Below are 10,609 nucleotides of genomic sequence, written 5' to 3' on the forward strand. Positions count from 1 at the left end.
GATATAGTTTTAAGAACTTTGAAATGTAGCTCATTGGGGCATATAACTTAATTATATTTATCTTAGTAAAATATATCGTTTAAATTTCCTCTTTTTCCTGTCCCGTTTTCCTATTCCTCCTCCTTCCATTGCCCCTCTATTAGTACTTACGATCACTGGACTCAACTCCTTTCCTCCCTTCTTTTCTTCACCCAGTATTTAGTTTGCAATTGCTATATTCCAGGCACTCCTTGCAGGAACTTACCTGTTCATAGGGAGGGCAAAATGTAAACATTCCATAATGAGATACAGGATGTATTAAAATGTCATCAGAGTCACAAATTGTGTTACACCTTTATGAAGGAGAGGAGATTCCTGGTTGAGCAATCAAAATAAAGATTGTCTTGCAGATCAAGTTTCTAAAAAACACCATTGGCACATCCATTCTATGCTTAAGATGAGCCTGATATGTAGGAAGATGGTTAGCACTGGGAACCAGGAGCCATTGAGTTAACTAGATTTGAGTGGAGAAAAGACAGAGTGTGGACTGAGGCTTCAGTAGAGCAGTAGGTCCTCTCTCTTTCTACCAATCATCCCCTAACTGCAGGATCCAATGGGCAGAGCCGACACAGTTGATTAAGGACCATACCAACAATGGGAAGAAGACACTTACAGAGCAGGAGTCCAGAGTGGAGATTTAGGTGGGTTCAGATGAGCTCAGAAGCCAGGCATGTCTACATCCTTTGGCTTTCCTCCCATTTCTTTCCTCTATGTTCACTGTCAATTTTGTTTCTTTCTTGCTCTTCTTTCTGTCATCTTTTTCTCTACTCTTCTCACTTTTTCTTTTTCCACATGTTATTTTGCAATGTCCTCTTTCCTCTTCAGCCTCCCTCTCCTCAACAGGGAAGGCCTTTCTAATCCCTGTCCTCATTGTCCCTTTGAACAGCTCTATCCTGGGTACTTTTCTTTCTTTTCCCATGGTCCCTGGAATAGGGAGTCATTTTCCTTTATTAGGCAGATGCATGCCTGCAGTTTGGGGAATTCTTTTGAGTTCCTTCCCAAATCCTGCTCTAAAATTTCTGTTGATAGCTTTAGCTTCCCTCTTTACTTTAGTGGCTGCTATTAGGTTTCAGGTTTAGTTAATAACTGAATTATACAAATTTGATAGGTTCTCAGAGTGTGCCCACTTGTTCCATTATTCACTAGCTAAGTTATTCTTGCTGTTCTCCCCATACAATATATGAAACCAGTTACAATACCAGCTTGATTAACTTCAAAGCAGTGGTTCTCTGTTGGGTGATTCTGTTTACTGGGGAACATTTGGCATTATCTGGAGACCTTTTTGGTTGTTATAATTGGGTAAGGGGAGGCATACTAGTATTTAATGGGTAGGTCAAAGACTCTATACAACTTCCTACAATGCACAGTACAGTCCCCACCCCCCACCAAAATTATTCAGCTCAATATGCCAAAAATTACTGAGATTGAGAAACCCTGATGCAAAGGCATTTATCTTGGAGCTTGCAGCTAGAGCGAATATGTAGACAGGATTGATCAAAACCAAATTAAATTGCAATCAATTAGGAAAAACAGTATGGGCATCTTGCGATGGCAAATAGTAAATGTGCTGCCTTCATAACAACAAAATGAATTCTTTGTGCTCTACCTGCCTGCTGGTTTTTATTTAAAGAAATTATATTTAACCCTGGCTGGTGTAGCTCAGTGGATTGAGCACAGGCCTGTAAACCAGAAGATCACGGTTCGATTCCCCGTCAGGGCACATGTCTGGGTTGCAGGCCAATTCCCAGCAGGGGCCAGTTCCCAGCAGGGGATGAACCAAAAGCAACCATACATTGATATTTCTCTCCTTCTCTCTTTCCCTTCCCTTCTAAAGATAAATAAATAAAAATAAAAAACCAAAAAAAACTTATCTTTAAAAAAAAGAAATTATATTTATTAGCTCTCCCCACCCATCCCCTCAATCCTGTGAGTTTGGTATGGGAGATATTTTGAATATAAAGAAACTGAAGATAGAGAACAAGATGATTCTCCTTAGGATTTTTTATCCTAGGCAAAAAACAAAACAAAAACAAAAACAAAAAAAACCCCACACAGTGCTGTTCATACAGCTTAACTGGAGCTATAATAGCAGAAAATAAGGGCAGGAACCAAAGCTGCCATCACAAAGGAACAGCTCTCCCAGTTCTCTATTTGGTATTTAAAAATAGAGAAAACGGCATAGCTTGAATCTGAGCTAATGCTTGCTGTTCTGTGAATGCTCTTACAGTCATCGCCTTCGAAACAAATTGGCCCTCATCTACAAAGGTTTCTTTTTCTACTCTCACAAACTCATTTTTAATGGCTTGTGTGGCATCAGTTGTGCCCCTGAGCTGTAATGAAGCACTCTGCAAGTCACCACACGCGAGTCAGAAATGAATCTCACGGAGAGGAAAACGCTGGAACGTTAATAGGTTTTAATCCAAGGTAAGCAAAGCTATTGAGCCACTACCACGTGCTTTTAAAATCTAAATGTCATAAAATTTTCAGCAGTTTTCTCTTGCCTGCAAATAAGTTTTGGTCCAGAGACAACCAAGTGGGGATCAGAAAGGAAAAATCTGAAATGCACATAGCTGCCCAGTAGCACACCTTGAGGAGTTTACAAGCACCATCCAGGCAAAACAAAGAAATAATTGATGGAGTACAAGGAACCCTGGCTTTGTAGGGCAGGCATCTGAAAGGCCTGTAAGTGCAGCAGACATCTTGTGATATATTTGATCCAATTTTCAATATCTTGGGTGGAGAAGGGCTGTTGAAATCTGAGCGTCTCTGTTATATGGGTTTTCTCCTTAGGTTTTTATTTAAGTGTAAAAACAATGTTTGTATATTGTACTTTATTGCACTGATACTAGCCAATTTACAGAGTGAGATTTAATTGCTAAACATCTGATTTTAAACTTCATTTTGCACAGTACCTCAGCAGCTTTTGATAGGTGCTTAAGTATTCAGAAAGCAGCAATTTCTGAATAGTAATGTAAAACAAATTGGTTTCTCACTGGTGAGACTTTCTGCACACATGGGTGTCTGGAGACATATTTTGAATTTTCTTCCTCCAGCTGGTGGGTGACCATGAACTACAGAGATACAGTCAGAGCTTCACCTTCAGGACCTTTGGGGGCCATGGCTGCTGACTCCACCTTCGTCATGCTTCTCGGTGCTGGATGTGTTAATTGCTGTAGTCACTATTGGGACGGGTGGTCCTCTTCTCTCTAATGGAATGAGAAAGGTGTACCAGTCATAGCACAGCAGACTCAAGTAAGCTAAATTATAGAATGTTGAGACTTTGCAAGAGAAATATAAATATTTAGCCATATTTTTAAGTTTGCATTTACACATCTTTGCAAAGCTTGCTATGCACAAGTCATGGTTCAAAAGGCTTTGTTACTTTAATTCTTTTAAAACTTTATGTAGGTACTGTTATTATACTTGTTTTAAATGAGGAAACTGAGGCACAGAGAGGTTAAGTAATTTTCTCTAGGCCACACAGCTTACTAGAGGCATAACTAGAATTTGAATCTAGAGTGGCCGTGGAGCCTTTGTGTGTTCCTCTCCATTCTACCTCACTGCTTCCCAGAGCAAGTATCATGAGTATTTAATAGCAGATTATTGTGATTTTAGAGCTCCTCTGTTGCATTTTCTTGTTACTAATAATTTGAAGCTACTCACAGCAAAAGCCCAATGGATCAGAAAAGTTTTTGTTCTCACTCAGTTGTACTCCATGACTCCCTATAGATGTCTCCTTCTTCAGATTTAGCGGCCTTTAAATAATGAATATGTTGGTCCTACTCATATTTTATTTAAACCAAAGTTACAAATAAGTCTTGAACCATGCCAGAAGTTCTGCTATCCTGAGACATAGTTGGAAGAGTCAGGATAGAGAACAAAACACAGTTCAATGTGCCCTTCCTAAGACCTACCGTATTATATAAACTTGGGCCAGTCATCAGTAGTCCCAAAGACTGAGTCCTATCTCCTGACTTCAGAAAGCAGAAGAAACAGGAGGAGGAAGATAATAATGAAGAAGGTTGAGGATAATGCTTCTCATACTCTAATGTGCTTGTGAATACCCCAGAGATTTTGTAAAAATGCAGATTCTTTTTTGTAGGTCTAGATGTGTCTAGAAATTCTCAGTTTCTGTTAAACATCTAGGGATCCCTGATGCTCCTGAGCCATGGACCATATTTTGAGGCAAGAATCTAGAATTAACCAGTATATTTTTCTCACTGGAAAGCTTGTTAGAGATGTATATTTTTAGTTTCTATTTCAGGCCCACTGAATCAGAATCTATATTTTGACAAAATCTTCAGCTGATTTATATGTGCTTTGTTTGAGAAACAGTTGTTAGGGTGTTCTTCAGATAGTGAAGATGGACATACATACATCATTAGGCATGCTTTCAAAAAATTGTCTATGTTTGGAAGGAAGACAGAGATAATATAAAGCTCTCATTAGAAGTTCCATTCAAGTATTTTAAGTGTATCTCTTTTCTTTGTAATCATGTCAATGCCACATTCAAAGCTTGTTTGTAAAAGTTTATAAAATCTTTCATTCGATAGAAATTATTCAACTCAAGTTCTTTCTCCTTCAGGATCAAGCTGTAACTTAACACTTGAACATTTAGAATTTAGAAGAATGATGGGAGGAGTCATGCCCACCAATGTCCCCACCTCTGGATGGCAGAGTCCTAGGGTCTGAGTTCCCTGCAGAATGCACTGTGGCTCTGTCAGCCTGAATTGGGGTGGCCACCATATTCAGAGATGCCAGTGAGCTGGCACCCAGCACCAGCCCTTCTTGTTCCAGTTCCCAGGCCCCTGTGGAGGCAGAGGATACAGATCTAACCTCCACCCTCAACATGACTGGGAGCTGCCCCAGGTGGCTGCTGTGTTGGGGCAGGTTTGGGAAGGGCAACCTTAGGTTTGCTGGGGCTAGGGAACAGTGGGGACTGAGAACCCATCCCAGGGAGGTGGAGAGGTGGTAGGAGATGGGACCATGCTAAGGCTTCAGGTCCCCAAAGCATACTTCATAAACTTCACTTACAAAACACAAATTTCAAAGGTCAAATCATTGTAAGAATTTTAAGAGACAGTGACTGCAGAGCATTAAAGTTCAAGTACAGGACCCTTCTGTGCTTGGATGGGGTCCCATGCACCTGTACTGGTGGAATACCCACGACACAGGCCCTGACTCTGGAAATTGCCTGGTATTTTTGTGTTTGGGGAATTTACTCAGACTTGCTTGTGTTGGGTCTATCTGAAAGTCTAAATAATGTTTATGCTAATCAGATAGCCCAATGCAGTGGTTCTTCCATTGGAGGCCTGGTCCAGCAGCATCAACATCACCTAAGAATGTGTTAAATGCACATTCTCAGGCCTTGCTTCAAAGTACGGGAACAGAATTTTGGAGGAGAGGCTCCAGCATCCTGTGTGTTGAACAAGCCCTCCTGGTTTAACAACTTTGATCTAATGCTTCTGATCTAAGAGTTCTGAAGCTTTCTGCTGAGAAAGAATTTTTTAAAAATCAAATTATTGTTGCAGAATTCTCAGCAGTGATTTGGATGTGGTGGTGGAAGTGAATTGTCAGTTACACTGGTGCTTCACACTCTTGTATGCTGTTTCCAGTACTAAGTCTCTGTCCTGGTGGCTGTGAGTTGCTGGGCTCCTAATATTTGTTTGGAAGTGCATGTTGAGTTGCCAAATTTCTAATAGTCATTTGGAAGTGGCAGGAAGGCCTATGTATTGAAGTAAATCAGAGTATAGGTAAGAGTGGCAGAGAACCTTTCCCATGGTGGCTTTGTGTTTGGTTCAGTTCCAGGGAGACATCCCTTCAAATCCCAGCTCTCTCTCTAACCTACTGGCAAGACATCAGGACAAGGTATCTTTTAGCCCAGGTATCTTCAGCTATAAAATGGAGATGATAGTGATAACCACTTTCTGGCATTCTTTCGAGGTTTGAGCTAATGAGTAGAAGAACTTATTATTGTGCCTGACACATCGTTAGCACTCAACAGATGGTCAACAGATGGTAGCTATTATTCGGGGACTAAAACAATTGTGTACTGATGTAAACAATGACATAGTTACATATTCATTAATTTGATTGGTAGTGATGATTATTGGATATAAATTGGAACATTCTATTCTTATAAAGGTTTATGGATTTGTATATCCATGTGTGGCTCATAACCATTTTGTTATCAGACTCTCTTTTCCTTCCTAGAGAGTTCCTGGGATTCTACCTGGCCCACTGGAAGGTTAAGTTTCCTTCTCTCCTGAAGGACTAGCAGCTATGTTCTTTTCCAGCGTTAGCTTACTTTTGTGCTGAGCATACATAATTGAAACTTCATAGGCTTTCTTCTTCTTAGCACCCATATTTTCTAAATCAATGATTTACAAAGTAAAAAGGATTCTCTCAGGTAAATATTTGCTAGGCAGGTCCATCTTACCCTGCTTTCTGAGGAGGGCAAAGACTGCCTTTAAGCCTGGTGTCGAGGAGGATGGTGGTGTATTGATTTGCTGCCTGCTACTTGCTTAGCATCACATCAGTTATGGGGAGAGTGGAATTATCCCTGCTCAGATTTATGTGGGCTTTTCTTTGTGTTTGGGTCTGAAAACCAACTCCAGGCTAATTGTATCCTTCTTATTGAATAATAAATGAAGATCAAGGCCTGCTTGGCTCTGAATACAAGCCAACTTGAGCGTGAGTTAAATTTCAAGGCCAGCAGGCTTTTTCTGCAAATAAACACTGATTTTAGATTAGTTCAAACCAAACAAAAAAAAAGCAACAAAAAATAACCTAAGCTCCAAATGATTCAACAGTAAACGCTTACTCTCTTGAGGGATTTTGGGTCCCAGGTGGCCTGCATCTGGATGCCTTTAGTGTTGCAGGACTTTTAATGCTAAGGGCTGAAAACAGTACACCCAGCTCTCCCGCTATCGATTTTCCTCACACTGACTTAGTTGGAGGGAGGATGGGGGCTCTTGGCATCTCTCTACTACTTCTAGCAGCTGAGCTTTGGCCCCAGAGGGCTTTATTTAATGAAAACTTGGGGCTTAGACTGTGAAAAGGCAGCCCCAGGAACTGAAGTTGTAGACATCCCAATGGAAAAAACATGAAGACAAGACAAGAGACATGTGCTGGGTCTGACCAGGGTATGGGATGATGATATGAAGCCTCTATTCAAGTATTTGTTTTACATGGAAGAGGGAGCAGCAGCCCTCAAATGGCTGTTGAAAGTTAACAGAAGCTCTTGTCATTGAAAGATAAAGTGCTTACATGAAATATGTAAAAAAAGTTGCACTGGGAGAGGGAATCAGAGGGTAGGGGAGCCACATAATAGAATTTTGGAGAAGACTGTCTGGTGTGTATTAGAGTCTGGTTACAGACAGTGATAGCCTTTGGGGAGAGTTAAACAGGAACATTTTTAAAAAATAAACTTTTAATTTTCGAACAATTTTACATTTACAGAAAAATTATGATAATACAGAGTTCCCCTATGCTCTACATCCAGTTTCCCTTATTATTAACATCTTATATTGCTATGGCACATTTATTATAATTAATAAACCAATATTGGAAAATTAATATTAGGTAAGGTCCATATTTTATTCAGATTTACTTCTTTTTTTTTTTTACTTTAATGTCCCTTTTCTGTTCTAAGATCTCCTAAGACTCCTCTGGGCTATGATTACTTTCCCAAACTTTCCAAACTTTTCTTGTTTTTGATGACCTTGGCAATTTTGAGGAGCACTGGTCAGGTGTGTCATCGAATGCCCCTCACTTAGGGATGTGGGGTTTGTCTCATGCTTTTCTCACGATGAGACTGGGGTTATGTGCTTTGGAGAGGAAGGCCACAGAAGGGGAGTGCCATTCTCATCCCATCATTTTGAAGGCATGTGCTATCCACAAGGCTGGTCACTGTTGCTGCAACAGGAACATTTTTTTAAATGGAAGACGTTGAAATGGAGCACGTATCAACTGTGGAATTAACATTTTACCCTCCAAATATGGTATATTTCAATGGAAAGTAAAAGGGACACATTGACAGACTATCAATATGAATGGGCCACATCGACCCTGATCTAATAATGATTTTTACAAGGGAAATATATGTTAATCTTGCTTCTAATACATAGTGGTAAAAACAAAGTCAACGAGAAAAAGAAGGAAACATATTTTACCCAGTTTTGGTTGCAAACTGAAATGGTTTCAGTTTTTCAAAGTGGCTTTTGTTGATACTCCTGCAAAAATAACTGAAACTTGTGTGAGAGCAGCTTTCAAAAGCAGAAGTCTGGAACCGAGAGACTCCACCATTCAGAAATAAATCATTAAATAATGAGAGATTTAGGAGTTTCTTAGAAAAGTTCTGGTTCTTCCAGGGTATATGCTGTGGACACTGGCCTGCAGTGTCCATGGCATTGCGGATGATACAAGACAAATTCACACAGACTACTGAGTTCTGTGCAGGAAAAGGGATGGCACGGCCACTCTCTCAATGGGAGAGCACTCTGACCCTTTCCTTGATTGGCTTTTATTGCTTTTCTGGGCACATTACATTGAGGATGGTCCTCATTTACTATGCACAGGTTCACTTTGGGTGGTTACTTTTTTACAGAAAACAAAGGAGAGGATGTTGCTAATTACATCAAAAAGAAGGATATTTTCAAATGTAAAGGGAAAGTGGTTGAACTGGTTATACTCATCCTTGGAAGGTTTAGCATAGTTTTTAGGAAGTTACTTTAAAGATATGCAGTCAATGTTTGCTGCCTCAATTCAGGGTGAGGGAGTTTTAGCAAAAAGCAAGTCTCAAAGAGCAGGTCTGATTCCCAATGGGAGAACCTATTCATGGGCATGGGTCCTGTGCACTAGACCTTGCTTTCCACTGGCCTTTCTGAGTGGGAGCTGGGCCCGCTGCACGCAGAACAGTCTCCTATATTTCCCTCCTTGTTTTTAGTAAGGACCACTATAGTTCCCACAAAGCTTGCTACTTGCTGGTCTCTCACATGACCCTGGGAAAATAATTTGCAAATGGGTCAAAGTACACAGAGCATTATCATAATCAGTAAGCAACCATCAACTCCAAAGACCCACATTCTCAGATTAGGCCCATCAATCATTGTCAAGCAGTAATGATTAAATAAATAACATTCAAAGAACTATGAGGGCTTATTTAGAGTCAGGGTCAGATAGCTAAATTAAAGGCCATAAAACTTTGGGGAAACAAACTTATTTACGGCTTGAACTCTTATCAATAAATCAAATATTAGCAAAGCAGGTTTCACAAGATTTTATGCATTCTTTCTTAGGCTTGATTGCCCCAGGGAACCCACGCTTTCCAGCACAGGGCTATATACACCTCTGGCATTGTTTCAGACTTAGGTCAAGCAGGGGAAGTAAAGCAGCCAAGATTAGGAGACTTCTTGTAGACAGAATGAGGACTCAGGCTATGTCAAATCTGAGGGGCCAGGGTCCATCACCCCTTTTTCTATAGGCCCCTAAGTCCTTCCCTGAGGTCACCCTTGTGACCATGCCTATCTTAAGTCATCCCTTCCTTGAGGAATCTTACCCATCCTTGGCTAACCGTCATGCATTAGAGGCCAGGCAGGGTGAAGTAAGGTGGGCAGAGGTGGTGCTCCTGTCAGGGAGATAAGCTTCATCTCCTCAGTGGCTTAGGGTGCCAAGGTCTCTCATTTAGCCTTAGCCATGGGGGGGTTACAGCTTCCGAAACCAGCCAGGGCAGTCCCCAACATTATACCTGCAGGAACTAGCTGGACAGTGGGTGTCTGACTCTTTGTGGCTTACCTAGCCAGCAGGGTATTGATTTTCTAAAATAGAAATTATAATAAAAAATGCTTGTACTTTCAGTACATAAGTTCTTCACCTTGTCTATGTCAAGGATTTTGTGCAGTTTGTATAAAATGAGAACTTCCAGGCCCCCATACCTCATAAACTGTGTCTTTAGTTAACTTGGTGAGGCCAGGCAATGGTTATCGTGGTTGGGACTCCAAAGTCAGCCACTTGAGTAACTGGGGTGAAATAAGCATGAAGGTCTAAAGCACATCCCTGTTGATGGCCGTGGACAACCTTTCAGATTGTTGAAGGTCACAGACAGGCATCTTCTGTTTGGATTGGTTGGGGGAAGGATCGGAAAGGATGTATATTAGTCTGCGAGGGCTGCCATAACAAAGCTGCAGATGGGGCGGCTTAACAACAGAAATTTATTTTCTCTCAGTCCTGGAGGTTAAACATCTGAGATCAAGGTTTCATCAGGGTTGTTTCTTCTAAGGCTTTTCTCCTTGGCTGGCAGATGGCCATCTTCTCCCTTTGTCTTCACATGGTCTTTCCTCTGTGTCTGTCTGTGTTCTAATCTTTCTGTAAGGAGACATCTCATATTGGATCAGGGCCCACCCTAATGACCTCATTTAGCTTTAATGATCTCTTTAAATAAAGGCCCCGTTTCCAAATACAGTCACATTCTGAGGTAGTGGGGTTAGGGTTTCAAAACACAAATTTTAGAGAGACACAGTTCAACCCGTAAAAGAGGAAAGGGTTTGACAAAGTGCATGCATTTTATCCT

Source organism: Sturnira hondurensis, unplaced genomic scaffold (assembly GCF_014824575.4).
Source record: "Sturnira hondurensis isolate 20B ecotype Veracruz unplaced genomic scaffold, ASM1482457v3 Scaffold0016462, whole genome shotgun sequence".
Lineage (NCBI taxonomy): Eukaryota > Metazoa > Chordata > Mammalia > Chiroptera > Phyllostomidae > Sturnira > Sturnira hondurensis.